Here is a 16,618-nt window from a genome sequence, read left to right on the forward strand (position 1 = left end):
AGAAGGGAGCCGGCGGCGCGGGGAGCCCCTCGGTGCTTGACAAAGGGAGAGGCAGGGCAGCGCGGGGACCCGGCGGAGCGGGCCAGGCCGGGCCGCCCCCAGGACCCCCCCGCTGCCGGGGCCCCGCCGCTCCCAGGAGGCGCCCGGCGGAGCGGTACCGGCCGGAAGCTGCCGGGCCCTTCCCCGGATGTGGCGGCCCTCACGTGATCCCGCCAGGCCCAATCCCCCTCCCGCGCTCACTCACCGGGGGCGGAATACCTGCCCTTACCGGAAACGCCGCTGCCGTAAAGCGCCCGACGCGCCTTACGGCCCCACGACAAACCGTTCCGCGGCCGGACGGAGGAGGATTTAAGGGAAAGAGGGCGGGGTCGGAGGAAGGGGGAGGCGGGGCCGAAAGGGGGCGGGGCCTTGTCGGCGGGGAGCCAACGGGGAAGGGAAACGGAGGGGCGGAGCGGGGGGGAACTTGGGGGAAAGGGGCGGGGCCAATAGGGGCGGTTCCACCCGCCCAGGGAGGGCAGCGGGGCAGGGGCCTGGGCCGGAGCGGGGGACGGGCAAGAGCTGAGGCGTTTCGGTGTCCCGGAGCGCTTTGGGAAGCGTCGGTGCCGGCGAAGGCAGCTGGCAGCCGCAGTTTGGGCGCGGAACCTGCCTGGGGTTGAACGCTGACTTCGTGGAAGTCCCTACGGCCCTCAGCCCAGCACGGCTCCGGTGGTCTCGCTCGTAGAAAAAAAAAAAACCACATAAAATCCCAACCTGCCACCCCACGCTTGGCGTTTTTTACGAAATACCCCGCCAATGTGCGGGTGGCTCAGTTCCCAGACCAGCCGGCCGTGGCAGAGGTACAGCCTGGCAGCACAGTCGTGTCCCCCCCGCTGAGCCCTCCTCCACGCTGGGTCACCACTCCGAATTTTTGGTTTTGGGGAGCGCAGCGGGTGCAGGGAGGCAGCTCTGCTTGCCAGCGGAGGCTCAGCAGCACACCAAGGATCCGAGTTACCGTTCCTCTTTCTCCCCACCCGAGCAGCTCCAAGGTCCAGTCTTGAGGTCAAGCATCTTCCTCACACCCCTCTCAGAAACACTTCAGCCCCTTTCTCCCCACATGCTCAAATCCTCATCTTTAGTGGCATCAGTGTTTGGTTACGTTACACACCGTTATGTGCTGGGTTTGGACGTTTCCAAGCCTGAACGTCCCTGTTACCGGTGTGGGAAGGAGCTTTCGCAGCCCCCTCCAGCCCTTCGCCAGCCCCCACACAGATAACTCGTTGTCTTTCATCTGCTGCTTTATTATTCCTGCTCTCAGGTTCCCCAGTGCTTTGGCTGAACCTCTGTGATAATTAGGGCTCCTGATTTCCAGGCTCTGCTGCCTGCACAGAGGACGGGGCAGAAGCAAACATGCCGATGCAACCCCCTGTTTTGGGCTATATCCGTTTTTTCTTCCAAGCATGAGTCCCAGCCTGTGCTGCAATCTGAGCTTCCCTTAGAGTCATAGAATCACAGAATGTTTTGGGTGGGAAGGGACCTTTCAACGTCATCTAATCCAACCCCCTGCCATAAGCAGGGACATCTTCAGCCAGATCAGGTTGCTCAGAGCCCCATCCAACCTGACCCTGAATGTTTTTGGGGATGGGGCATCGACCACCTCTCTGGGCAACCTGGGCCAGTGTCGCACCACCCTCACAGTGAAGAACTTTACATCTCATCTAAATCTACCCTCTTTCAGTTTAAAGCCATTACCCCTTGTCCTGTGTCGTGGTTTAACCCCAGCCAGCAACTAAACACCACGCAGCCGCTCACTCACTCCCCCCCCCACCCAGTGGGATGGGGGAGAAAATCGGAAAAAGAAGTAAAACTTGTGGGTTGAGATAAGAACGGTTTAATAGAACAGAAAAGAAGAAACTAATAATGATAATGATAACACTAATAAAATGACAATAGTAGTAATAAAAGGATTGGAATGTACAAATGTTGTGCAGGGCAACTGCTCACCACCCGCCGACCGACACCCAGCCAGTCCCCCAGCGGCGAATCCCTGCCCCCCACTTCCCAGTTCCTAAACTAGATGGGACGTCCCACGGTATGGAATACACTGTTGGCCAGTTTGGGTCAGGTGCCCTGGCTGTGTCCTGTGCCAACTTCTTGTGCCCCTCCAGCTTTCTCGCTGGCTGGGCAAGAGAAGCTGAAAAATCCTTGACTTTAGTCTAAACGCTACTTAACAACAACTGAAAACATCAGTGTTATCAACTCAAAACACAGCACCGTACCAGCTACTAGGAAGACAGTTAACTCTATCCCAGCTGAAACCAGGACATCCTGTCACTACAGGCCCTTGTAAAAAGTCCCTCACAAGCTTTCCTGTAGGCCCCCTTTAGGTACTGGCAGGCTGCTATAAGGTCTGCCTGGAGCCTTCTCTTTTCCAGGCTGAACCACCCCAACTCTCTCAGCCTGTCCTCATAGGGGAGGTGTTCCAGCCCTCTGACCATTTCTGTGTCCCTCCTCTGGACCCACTCCAACAGGTCCATGTCTGTCCTGTGCTGAGGACCCCAGAGCTGGACGCAGGACTCCAGGTGGGGTCTCACCCGATCGGAGCAGAGGGGCAGAATCCCCTCCCTTGACCTGCTGGCCACGCTGCTTTGGATGCAGCCCAGGATACGGTTGGCTTTCTGGGCTGTGAGTGCACATTGCTGGCTCATGTCCTTATGCCTACGCTCTTTGGAGAGGGCAGACCCCTCCAGTTATACCATCCTGTGCATCATCCCTAAACTTTTCCCTTACCAAAGGGGACAGCTGTGGACTTTAGCTGCTCCTTTACAGCATGGTACACCCCATGACACTGCCAGCATCCTACAGCTGGTGGTGAGGATGCAGACAGTCAAGTGTGCATAAGCTCAAGTGCTTTTCCCTGGGTTATTACTGTAAAGTGCATCCCTGTTAGGGAAGTCAGAGAGCTTGGGCACAGCTGAAACTCAAATGTCTGCACTGAATTTGTTGGCAGAGGTGCGGGCAGGGATGTGGTCTGCAGTAGCTAGCGCTGACCCAGGCAATGCCAGGGAGCAGCTCAGGGGTTGAGCAAACTCTGTTGTGGGGGCCAGGAAAGTCTTAACATTGACATGGCTAGACTAAGCCTGAGGTCCAGAGGGCAGGTCCTGGCATGGGGAGGTTCACTAGCGGGGGGATTCCCCCAAATCAGTAAGTTAGCAAGATCAAAAACCAAATTCAGGGTGGGCAATGCTGATATTTACCTGGAGAGTATCTGTGAGACTGAGAAGGGCTCTCTACAAATCCCTGTGCTTCCAGGCAAAAGCGAACTTCTAAGCAGTGGTAAGGAGATAAAGGACTCCTCATGCTGACAGCAAATACCAGACATCTCCTGAAAAGGGGCTCTGCCGGCTGTGTTGGCCACGGCCGCTCCCCAAAAGGGGACGCTGGACCGGGCAGGTGGATGCGGGCTCTGATGCAGAACCACAGGTCTTGCTCACCTGGAGAAACTCCGATTCCTTAGCCTCCCCCTGCTTTATCTCTGAAGAAGAACAAAGTGTGAAAATCAGGTCATCAGACATTTCTAGGGCTCTCTTTGGAGAAGATGAATAGCTGTTTGGTACCATCCTGCCCCATGACTACTTCAGTGGTGCAAGTTCAAGGTTGTTCAGTCCCTGCATGATGGAAACAGCCTGGAACTATCTGTGCAGATGCAAACAGGCAGCTTTTGATGACAGCCTGTTCTAGGCAATTGCACATGAGAAGGATTGCAGAGGTGTTTAGATACGGTGACCTGAATTTTTATACTCACCTCTGGTGGGGACTTCATTCTGAGTTTGTCCAGGCTGTTACTTGCATGTCGTATTAATGCTGGCAGTTTAGGTGATTTCAATATCTGAGAATTATTTGAAAGTCTAATTAATGACATTTGCTTCTCATAGATGTATGCAAAGGTATTAAGGAAGATTAATTCTCCCGTTACAGCGGTTTGCACTGATTCACATCATCAACCCCTCCAAAAGAGAAGAGGGGTCTCTCCTAGGTTTGGAGCTACCAGGGCATGGGATTCCCATGTGTACCTTAAAATAAAAACCTGTCAACTCTGCTGCTTTCAGTCCAATGCTGAGATGACCTGGAAGTAGCACAGGACTAATCCTCTCTGCATTTTACTGTACAGACTGGGAAGCCTTCGGTATGAATCCAGAGCTAAACACAAACTCCTGTCTTCAGGGCATGAGCAGGACTGTTAAAGTGCTGCTGACCTGTGCAGTTTATCCTGGCTCAAGATGAAAAGCTGCTTTACTGTCCTTCACCATGCACAGTGGTGCTGGAGTTCCCTCTGGGATTGCATAGGGAGGGCCGGTGCTTTGGGGATATCTGCAGCTTCAGGAGAGGAGCCTGGGATCTCCATACATCTCCCTCTGCCTTGCAATCAATTTATGGGTATTAACCATCCTGGACCTCCTCAGAGACACTGCCTGGGCTCTCATGTGTTCACCCCCTCCATCCCCACGGCCCCAGCAGCCCCCGTCCTCATCCTCACGAAGCACCACCAGACCCCACGGACCGAATGACAGCTGCTTTCTCAGTGGGGTGGCCTCCGTTTCGCTGAAAGCGCTGTGGGGAGTTCTATTTATTAAGACCATCCTCAACAGAATCCTAGAATGGTTTGGGTGGGAAGGGGCGTTTAAAGGTCATCTAGTCCAACCCCCCCTGCCATGAGCAGGGACATCTTCAACCAGATCAGGTTGCTCAGAGCCCCGTCCAACCTGACCTTGGATGTTTCTGGGGATGGGGCATGCTCAGCTGAAGAGTGGATGCAAAGGAAAGCAAAGACTTCATCCCCATGGGCAGTCCGGAAACAGCAATGTCGCCCCAGTGAAGGAAAAGGAAAATTTGGGAAGTGGCTGCACACCCTGGGACTAATTATAAACCCAGCACTTCCCCCGCGTTAGTCCTGATGACTCTGCAATCCCCAGGCAATGCGTGGAAGTGGATCTTCTCTCTGCCAGCTCAGAGGAAAAAAAGCATTAAATATAGTCCCCAAATCGAGGGCATATCAGATATTACACTGACAAAAAGGAGCAAGAGGTGCTTTAGAAATGCGCCTAAGAAGAGGAGTGACTGGCACTCAGATGGGTTTCATGGTCTGCCTTTTTCTGTCTTTTTGCCATGTGCTTTAGGAAAAATGAACTGCTGTGTGGCAAAGCTGAAAGACTTGTACTCAAAAAAATTTGGCTCAAAACTCATCTCATCCAGAGGAACCTCTGAATATTGCAGTGAGAGTCATCCTGCTCTTTTGGACTCATTTTTCCTCCTGTAAAATAAGGATCGGTAATGTTTGGAGCAGGCTCCTTCCCTTCCTATATTGCAACACTATCTGACACCAATACAGCCCTGTTATCAGTCAGTAAACGTTACTACAATCTTCCGAAGAATGGAAAATGTATGGGACATCATGAAGAGTACAACATGTCTCTTGTGCAATAAAACCCCACCGGGCTGACAACTTTTTCTGTTGGTCCTGCACAAATTATCCTGTCCTGCATTCCCAAACGTACAGCTGCCGCTCCCCACTCAAGGAGAAGGAACCCAACCCACAGGCTGGGCTGTGCACACCAACATTTTTAATATAACCTCACGGCAAGGGGGTACAGGCTTCCCTGCACGAGGGAGAGAAGTTGTACTGGTATTTGTGAGGATGCATTTGGTTCATAATAACAGATAAGGGGTTAATGAGGGTCCGCCAGCTCCTGGAAGCAGGTAGCTCCATGCACCATATGCTTTTACTTGCTCTGATAAAGTCTCCGAAGAGGCAACATCCCTATCAAGCAGGAGTAGCATGCACATCAGGAAAGTGTCCAAGCAGAAGGAAATGCAGCTAAATCAGTGGCCTTTGCCAAATGCCCAGAGATTCCTCCTGCCAGATCCCTAAATGCCTGTCCATCTGCTTCCCTCAGCCCCATAATGTGTCCTGGAGAGGTTCGCCAAGAGGCTTGTCTGGCCTCGGCAGGAGAAGGGGCTCTTCCCACGTCTTCCTTTCCCGGCTGGAGAGCAGGATCAGGAACCGTCTGGGTCTCTGGCCACGATTCCCGCATCTCCCTGAAGGACCCCAGGGCACAGGGCAGACCCCGGGGAGCAGAGGTTCCTCTCCCTGGTTACACAGAGTTGGTCTGGATTCACTGGTGAGACCACATCTCCCAAATCACAAGCGATTATTACGATTTTAGGCTTTTCAGCGACCGAGCTCTCCTCTGCTACGTGCGCTCACACCAGCAGGGTTTTGCCTGTGAAATCCAAGAAGTAATTGGCTGCAGAATAGCAGAGAATCACCCTCCATATGCTGCAGTCCCATGACCATTTGCCTCTTGGATGAGAAATAGTATTTTTAGGGCTCTCTATCTGCTTGTTTTCATTCCTGAAACAGATTGTGATCTTATTATCCACACCCCCAGCCTCTTTACCCTCTGATGTTTTCCTAGGAAGGGGAGTGAAATAGCAGCAAGCACAAGGTAAAGGGTGTTTGTGGTTGAAAATCATCTGTGATTGCAGTGACCACATGCATAGATAAGTTATTCTGATTGTACAAAATTTGCTACAACAGTGGGAGAGTCAGCCGAAGCTGATTTATATGTTGTTTTCCACTTAATATCCATCAGTATGTCTGAGTACCCAGCGCTTCTAAGAGCTGCCGTCCACAGTTCTACACTAAACACTATCTGAAGTATATGGTTTCCCACAAACCAGGTTCGTCCTCTTGACAGCTGGGAGGAGGGAGCCTGCAGGTGTGGGAGAGCTCCCCAGTTTAGCGCTCCTGAAACCACAGCAACGTCAAACTGGGGATTTGGCAACCAGAGAGTGAGTGGGCAAGTCTGAAGTCAGACCGCAGGAAGAAGGAGGCTGGCAGGATGTGATAGAGCAGACATATGTACCCGACACCGCAGACACAAGTGTTCCTCGGGTCTGAGTTTCCATAATAAATTATTTTTAGCAGAATATTTTTTTTTTTTTCTCCCCAGGGAATAGCTAGTTTCTGGTGAAGCTTTTCCATTTTGTCATAGAGAATCATGGGACACTGCATACCGTCCAGAAACTTAACATTTTTTGCAAACCTTTTTGTCTTTTCCATCTCAAGATTTTTTTAGTTATCGTTTGTCAAGCTGGGAAATGTTTGGGCAATGAAAAGAGAACTCTAGGTTTGTATTCTCCTCACTTTGGGAAAATTCTTTCTTGTCGTGGAATTAGCCAGGCACTCTCCAAGGACAAACCTACAGGTCTCTGTGCTCTCAGAGTATCTTTGGGGCTGGCCATCCGAAACACACAGACAGCTTGATGCCAAAGTTGTATGCAATTATTCTGAGTGAGTAAGAACAATTGCTCGGGTACAAATTGTCCCCAAAACTTTCCCCAGCACTCATTACTACCCGTGTGAGAAGGGTAGGATATCTGATATCATCTGCATTTGGCTTTTTCAGAAATTGTTAGGGGAAAACCAACCTTTTTCATAGACTCAAAAAGTATTGAATTCTGAAGAAAACATCAACTTAAGACACTGTATAGGGGTCTGATAAATTTTTCATGTGTCGATGTGCCATGACCTGATTTATTAGGTGGAAGCAGGGGTGGGTTTGAGAGTTTAGCTCTGGATGCAGTTTAACATTTGGGGGGCCCTTAGATCTCTCAGTGTGGAGGGAGGAAAACAGAAAGAAGGAGAATTTAGTGGCAGAGAAGAGAAACCCCTTCAGTTACAAAGGTTTTCCATCAGACAGCAGCATGAATAAAGGGGCATTAATGAAATCATCTTGACCTGTACATGGTTTTAAGTGGAAAGATAATTAAACAGACATTTATGCAGCGACTAGTTTGCAATAGAGACAACTATGGTTTCTCTGGAGCCCACAAGAAAGCGTAATGTCATTCAAATGAACTGGGCTCTTCTTCCACCTGTTTCTGAAAGGGCAAATGGGGATAATGTGACATGATAAAATGAATTGTTTATGACCTGATTTTTTATTATTACTATTTAAAAGCTGTGGTGCTTTGAAAACATAGTTCTGTGTGCTTTTCCATAGGATATGGGTTGGGTTCTCTGTGTCCTAGGAGGTGCATATGTTGGGGTAATTCTTCATGATTTCAGAGCTGGGTTCTTGGGGACTAACCAAATTTAGAAAATTACCAGGTCATTCCTGAGAAAGCTGCATCATGAATTGCCTCTTGAAGAGTATAAATTAATATATTTTCAAAACCGAACCCTCCTGGACTTGATGGAGACTTGATGAGGGCTTCTGCTTAAAAAATCCTAAGGGTTTTATGCTGGAAGATCAGAATTGGTGAAACCTGGCAAGTTGCCCCATAAGAAATTGCATCCTGTTTAACTGTTAGTTCATCCCTACAAAGTGAACAGGCTTGTCATGGTTATGTTAAGGGACTTAAGAATTAATTTCTCCCCCCTTCATATTCTCTGTGTATCCAAACACTGTGGTTATGCCACAAATACATCTGATATAGCTGTGGACCTTCATCACAGCCCTGACAGGCAGTGAGGAAAGTCTCCAACTGAAGTATTTTCTGAAGACCACATTTCACAGGGGGTTAAACAGGCGACAGCAATAGGACCCGAGGAACCATTTAATTAACTCCAGGATGCCCTTTTGATGCTCAAACCCACCAGAGTGGACGCCTGACTCAAAGGCTTAGAAAGTTTTTCTTGAGTAGTCAGGGGGACTTGAGGAACTATGGGTTTCATAGACCCAGTCTGAGCCTCCCCAAAGAGAGGGGACAGAGACAGCACAGCCAGCTCATGTCTAATTCAGAAAGAGCAGTGAACAACCTGTTTTGGAAAACAGGAGAGGAGCAGTAGCAGCAGCCGACCACCTTCTTCCTCCTTGGCCACCAAGTCAACCTGAGGCAACATCTCTATACATCAGCCATACTTCCCACAGCTGCGTTTTCCTACAAATACCCATAGATTTGCACACATTGGGTTACAGTAGGCATCTCTGCACATTTCACTGTGTGTCTACAGGTCCCGTGAACTTTACAACCAGGGAAAATGTTTTTAAAAGTCAGGAGCTGGAACCACACGCTGGTGATGTTAGTTCAACAGTGACTGCTTAGGTTGTGCCGAGTATTTAAGATCAAATATGAATAGGCTGAATTAGGGTTTGCTAGGCTGAGTGTCTAGAGTAGCTTGAGGCTGTATCTGAAGCATTGCTTGTCAGGGAAAAAAGGGTGCTCAGCGTGGGAGTAAATGTTCTCTCTGTTGGGTGTTCAGAAGTGAAAATCTTTTCCTTCGGAATCCAATTAATGGTTCCAGTTAATAAAGAACAAATGGCCAGAGTACCCATGCTTATATGTGACAAAGAGATTAGAGATGGGGTAGCCCAGTAGGGTCAGACATGCTCCTACAAGCTGAAATGCCTTTAGTTCCACTCCCTGTTGTAGGGAGTGGGATAAATTTAAAGCAATGACTTGTCATTTCGGAAATCAAAAAGGACACAGAGAAAGTCAGCACTGGAAAAAAATCAAGCTGTGCTATAACTCACCAACAGTGCTGAAGCAGAGTAAAAGTCTCTTAAGCTGCAAGATCAGAGACAAAGCAGAGCTGCTATTGTAGTACGATAGCTTTGTGGAGAGCATCGGCACAGCCAATGGATGAATATTTTGCTGTGGTGTTCAGAAAGAAGTAGGGTCAGAAAATCGAAAAAAACTGCGAACGGCCTCAGTGGAAGTCAGTCCCACAGAAGGGAAGAGCCTTATTTGATACCATCCTTCCCCAAATTCAGAAAACTGGCGTGAAATAACAAGAACTTCTCAGGAGTCTTTTCAGTCTGTGACTCCACTGTAAAATTTGAGAACAGCAAACACTGTATTACAGTTCAGAGCGAGAAGAAAAAAAAAGTCATCCAGGTGAGTATGATCTGATCTCAGTATTATGCAAGGCTTTGAGAACAAACAGGCAAGCAAGAATATAAAACAAAACGCATCATGAGTTCTCTGCTGAATAGATTTCAACAGACTGACCTGATGAAATAGTGTTTCTTAGTAAAGAGAAGGCATCAGACCTCAGCAAATGCACTTTAGTGAAGAACATTAGTAAAATGTTCACAAAAAACTACTTTAGATGAAGTGGAGGGGATTGATAAAGGCACTGTAAATTGGCTGAAGTATAACCTTGAAAGGGAAAGAGTCAGGCAGGAGGGAGGTTGCTGAGAAATCTCAAGGGTCATTCTTAGAATAAAAATTCAAGTGTGAAAAAGTAAGATACTGGACCCAAAACTAGCACATACCATTGATACAGGAAAAGAGTAAGGTAACACACAGAAAGAACTGTGTCATCATAAGGACTGGAGCTATAGCAATGAAATTTGCAGGGTAAAAGATCATGAGATTCATAGTGTAAAGTTGTTCACGGTGTGAAGTTGTTGCTCATGTGCCAGAAGACTAACACCAAGACTCTGCTTTTGCAAATACCTTGCCACAAGTAAAAAGAAGAGCTGTGTTAGTCTGATCACAGCGGAGCTCTGGGCCAATAATTTGATGTAGCTGTGGAGAAGGCAAATGCAACAGAGGCACCAAACTCTGGATAGAAACAGAACAGAACTCATGCCTTTACTGATATGTTTCTTGTACTGAGGGGCCCAAAACTGAGCACAGGACTCCAGATGCAGTCCCATAAGTGCCAAGCAGAGGGAAATAATCATTTCCCTTGATGTGCTGTCCATGCTTTTGCTGATATCTCCAGTACAGAGTTGGCCTTCACTGCTGCAAGGATACCCGGCTGACTCACATTGAACTGAATGTTTGTGGTTGATGATACTACTTGAAAGAACACGTTTTGGAAAAAGGATGTGGATTTATATAGTGAAATGGAGGAAATGTTACCTTGAGGGAACATAAGGAGCAGAAGCAGTGTGGCGTATCAAAGGTTTGCGCTAGGGGGTGATTCAGTTCAGGGAACAAGTATCTTCACAGGGAGAATATAAAAAAAAATAATAAATAGAGCTGTTTAACTGAACAGAGGAAGGCATAACCTCCTGATGCTGCTTCTTATTTAAACAGACTAAACTTAGAAAGAAAGCTTAGTTCTTAAGAGTGAGAGTAATTAATAATAGAAGTGGTAATGTCTTCATTTCCTGGAGATCTTCAACTCATGACTGGATACTCTTTGCCAGGGAAAATTTTCACCAAGAGTGCAACTCCATGGCTTGTAAAATCCAGAAGATCTGATTATTTTTACTTCTCCTTCTTTCTTTAACACTTAGAGACATTGTGATCTTGAGCTACCCTAGGGTGCACCCATACTCTAATTTAAACAGTGCTTGTGCTGGGGACAATGTGCTTGGGAGGGGACACAGCCGGGACAGCTGACCCCAACTGACCCAAGGGATATTCCAGACCATAGGATGTCATGCTCAGCATACAAAGCTGGAGGAAGAAGAAGGAAGGGGAGACATTCAGAGTGGTGGCATTTGTCTTCCCAAGTCACCATTACGAGTGATGGAGCCCTGCTCTCCTGGGGATGGCTGAACACCTGCTGCCCATGGGAAGTGGGGAATGAATTCCTGGTTTTGCTTTGCCTGAATGTGTGGCTTTTGCTTCACCTATTAAACTGTCTTTATCTCAGCCTATGAGTTTTCTAACTTTTAGTCTTCTGATTCTCTCCCCCATCCCACTCGGGGGGAGTGAGTGAGCAGCTACATGGGGTTTAGTTGCCGGCTGGGATTAAACCACGACAGTGCAATACTCCTAAATGGTTGGCCAAGTCCCAGGAGCTGATGTGTCCTAGGACAACTAATCTCAGTTTCACCAAATCCTAAGTGCAAGTTCAGGAGTTACCATGGACCAAGGACCATGCCCAACAGGCATTTTGGATAGAATCACACTGTTTGGGAAGCTGCTAGAGTTTAATATCCTGGTGATGGCCAAACCAGGCCAGCTGGTCTATGGATGAGGACATGGGCCCTGATACTGTTTAGTTCATGGCAAATGTTTGAGCAGCTCAGCAGAAAAACAGATGGCAAGGTGAACCAAGGCTGCAAATATCCTTGCCTCCACAGCTGGGCTAAGTTTTCCTTTTGCCATCTCCTTGTTGCACAGCATAGGGTTCAGCTGACTTAGATGTGCCAAGGACTTGGCTTCAAATTTTCAGCTGCAAAGAGCCAGAGAGGAGTCAAGAGATCCCAGTTCCCTTTGCTGTCTCACTATCATCTGAGCCATTCATCCCCTTGTCTTTTCCTCTTCTGGATTCAATGAACCAAGAGCAGCGGAAAAGGGAGGTCCTCTGTGCACCATGAGCCACAGAAAAAAATCACATCTTTTTGGAAGAACTAGGTGAGGACTTTTATCTGCTTGCATGAAAATTTACAATGGAAAGGTTTCACAGATAGCTCATAGGTATCTGATACCCTTGAAAGGCAATAGGGTATGATAGGATGGGATGGGATGGGACAGGACAGGACAGTTTTCTCACTGCCCTCCTTCCCCCTTGAAAATGTGCCCAACATAATTTAATACAGATGAAAAACAAGGGGTCTAGCTTAAAACCAGCAAAGACCATCATTATTTGATTTGCTGGGTAATTTATCTCTAGTTTTAAAGAGCTGTCAAGGTACCCACTTTCTACAACTGCATCCATTGCATCTGCCTTTCCTGGAGCACCTCATCAGCAGTATCATATGAGTCTAATTAATCTGGCAATTACCAATGCTGCACTGTAGAAATCCTCCATGCCTCATACTCTGAAGTAGGCTAGACCAAGTCTATGTTCACTGCTAAGCATTTTGGGAAAGATTTGCAAAAACTGGTAATTGCAAGGTGACAAAGAAGGGAAAATAAGCCCAGATTTATATCATGATGATGGACTATACATTTCTTATTACCACTCTCAAAAATATTTAATTTGCTCATACCGAGGCAGCCTGTGCAAACAATACAAGGATCGCAGAGGTCACTACGCTTACCAGGAAAAAGCTGGAAAGAAATAAGCCCCATGAAAACATGTGTGCAAGGTGACAGATCTGCCTCAGGACAAATGGTTCTAGAATTTCTGGGGAAAAAAAATTAGTTACATCAAGGCTAGATTGTAGCCAATTCAAAAATGCAGTGAATAATATGTTTTGTGAAGAAACATAAAAGATCCTTCCCCTCCTCCGCTGGCTTTTCTCCAGGTCTCCTGTTTCTCCTGTGGTGCAGAGTGCTTCAGCATCTCCCAGTAACAGTTCCTTTCGTGTATCTGTAGACTCATCCAGACTCATCCTTTCTGCTCCTTGTGACTTAACTGAAAGGAAGAAATTATAGCTGTTGGGTTTGCATCCAGAAAAGATGAAGCCACACAAACAGTGCAGCTCTTCGTGCTGAGCCAACATTAGCAATGAGTGGTGGTGTTTGTTTGAATTCAAATGTGAATAGCTTGAATGAGGGATTCCCTGTTGAACATTTATAGGAACATGCACATTCAAAATCTATAAAATAAGCTCTGCATCTGAAAAAAAACCCCGTTGCTTGTCAAGAAAAGAAGAAACTGCTTAGTATAAGAGCAATGATTTCTTTTCCTTCAAAATTCCAGTAAATGGAATTATTAATTTTAAAAGGTTATGAATGGTCAGTTGCAGAAATGAGCAGAGTTACTTCCCTGTAGTGATCATAGGAAACAAGAAAAAGATAAAGTGAAGAACAAAGGGAAAAAGCAAAGAATCAAGGAGGGGCTAGGAGGGTATGAACACGTAGTGGCAAATAGTTGGGAGGAGGCACAAAAAAAGAGAGAAGGAATGGAGAAATCTGGAAAGGGGTAAACGAGTGACAGATGAGAGACTGGGAAGAGTCTTTCTCCAGTTTACATTTCAGCAATCTGAACATACAAAATTTATGGCCTTTGGAGATTGTATTAAAAATTGTCCCACTGCAGGTTGCCCAGACAAGAAGACTCTGAAGGTGGTAATTCCTAATTTTGACCTTCCAGCTCTCTCTGTCTTCTCTAGCTTCCTAGCTGCTGTGTTACATGGGTAAGCATGGAGAAAAACAAGAGAAAAGCAAAACAGTGTAGAAAATGCTCAAGACTGAAGGCCAGGGGAGATCTTGGTGTGCCGGGAGCAAAGAACAATACCCATCAAAAACAAAGAGAGACATTGGTGCTTAGAGATGGACTCCTGCCACGAGCGGCGCGGCAGGAGGAGAAGCTTGAGCAAACCCATCTCCAAAGGGGCGTTGTTTGCTTGCCGGCGTGTGCAATGTCACCCCGACCCGCTGGTCCCGCTCACAAAGGCACCTGGCGGCCAGGTCCATGCTCCATTGGGCTTCTCCTCGCCGGTCGCCGGCCGCTTTCCCCAACCCGGACACGCCGAGGCAATTCCCCCTCCTCCAGATCCGGCTGCCGGGACTCTGCCGCCAGCACGCGCGGAGCCGCCGGGCACAGCTCTGCTCGAGCCGGTGCCAGCCGGGGCTGCCGACAGCAGAGCTGCTCCCAGAGGTGGTGGATGGAGTCTGGGCACCTTTCTGATCAGCTCTCGGCACTGTCTGCAAGGCACGGACACCATGGACATTCCCGGGGCATCAGGTCCATCATGGAGAATAGTTTTGAGGGTGCATCCATCCCCGAGCAGTGCTTTGGCAGTGAGGTTCCTCAAGGGTCTTCCCCAAATGTGGTGCTCTGGAACATCTTCATCACGTTCATTTGGCTGAGCATTTTGTCTTGGTGTTGGGTTTTTTTTCCAGTATTGATCATGGCCTAAAGGAAGTGAAGGAAAAATGGTTTATGAACAGGTTTTAATAAATTTCCAGTTACCATGGTGATGGTAGAAGGACATCTCAGAAGGCTGTTCCGAGTCCTGAACTATCCAGGGTCTTTATTAACAAATTGCTTAACGGAATAAAGATTGTGCTTACTGAATTTGCAAATAACAAGCTGAAAGGGACTGCAGCATGTTGGAGGACACTGGAGATAGATTGACATTTTTTTGCAAAAGACAGGAACAATTGGTGGAGAAGGTAGAATGAGCAATATCTGGCAATGCAGTGATTCTGCAGGAGAGGTGTGGGGCTGCAGTGGGTAACAAGGTGCACATAATAGTACAATGTCATCCTGTTACGGAAAAGGCAGAAATCATTCTTTCTAAAAAAACAAAAAACCAACAGGGTTATCACTTGTTAGGCACTTAAATTAATCCATTTATTACTCCAAACTGCTAGGCTTTCAAGTAGTATGCTGTTTACTGCTTAGGACACCATACTTCAAGATGAGGTGGAATAGCTGGAGAGAGCCTAAAGCTGAGATGGTTAAGGGACCAAGCAAATACAATCTGTAACAAAAATCTGGAAGAATTGAGATCATGATGATGGGAAAAAAGAAAATATAGGAGCCATGGTGCCCCACAAATCTGGAATAAAGAGTACATAGGAAGGGACTAGGCCGGTCCAGGTGAGAAAGAGTAGGCTGAAACTGCAGCAATGACAATTCAGTGTTGTATATAGGAGAGCGTTTCTAGTGGGATGGTGAATGGTGTCCTGAAGGAGGGGAAATGGTGTGGGAGAGGCCAGTTATTGGTGGTATTCCCAAAGAGGCTTGACAGCTTTCTGAGAGGGGTGATTTAGGGTTGTAAGGAACTCTGCATGGGGGATGTGGAGCAGTGACTCTAAGGACATCTATGGGTCTGTGCATTTTTGGTAACAACATACGTGAAATCACTATGGTTGCATCTTTGTTGGTAAACTGAACAGTGCCAGGGCCCACTCTGTGGTCCTGATGCCAGTGGGCATACCCTGCCCACATCCATCATATTAAACTCAAGTCCACTCAAAGCAGAATGACCATATCCCAGTCATGTTGGAAATCATACCTGTCCCATGCAGACTCCTGAATCATAGAATCATAGAATTATTTAGGTTGGAAAAGACCTTTAAGATCATCAAGTCCAACTGTGAAGTGTGGTGAGAAATGTGTTTGGAAAAGTCAGCCACAGAAGAGCAAAGGAGGTGATAGCAGGGACCCATCTAGCCAAGTGTCTTCAGTCTGACAGGGGTGAATAGCTGATGCTTAGAACAGTGGAAGAACATGGCAAACATACAGTAGCATGTGTTTGGAAACCCCTCTGATTCCAGCAATCTGAGGTTTGGGGGGTTGCTGAATTGGGTGTAAATCCATATCATTGTGCTGAATGCCCCTCAATGGATTTTATGGATTTCATGGAAGTATAGAATAATGCACGGTGGAAGGGAGCTCTGGAGGTCATCGGGTCCAGCCAGCTGCTCAGAGCAGAGCAAACTTCAAAGTTAGATTGACTGCCCTACTTGCTTTCTGAACGCATTTACAGTTTCTTTCTCCACAATATCCATGGCAATGAGTTGCACCATCCCACTGTGTGCAGCGTGAAAGAAGATTTTCTTTGTTTAGTGCATTGTATTTTTGTATGCCATCTCCTACTTATGTGGTTATGAGAAATGGAAAACTATAGTTCTCTCTTTGTTAGGACACTTATAGTTTTTACACTGCTGTCACATATCTCCACCTACTTGTCTCCTGGAGTGGAAGAGTCCCAGTATAATTACTATCTCACTGTCTGAAAATAAGTCCCCAGCTTTCACCATCCTTGCTACCGCCCTTTGTACTTCTTCTTGTCCTACTCTAGGTTTGCAGAGCGAGGCACACCAGCAG

This window comes from Haliaeetus leucocephalus, unplaced genomic scaffold (assembly GCF_000737465.1).
Source record: "Haliaeetus leucocephalus isolate CR32 unplaced genomic scaffold, Haliaeetus_leucocephalus-4.0 Scaffold871, whole genome shotgun sequence".
Lineage (NCBI taxonomy): Eukaryota > Metazoa > Chordata > Aves > Accipitriformes > Accipitridae > Haliaeetus > Haliaeetus leucocephalus.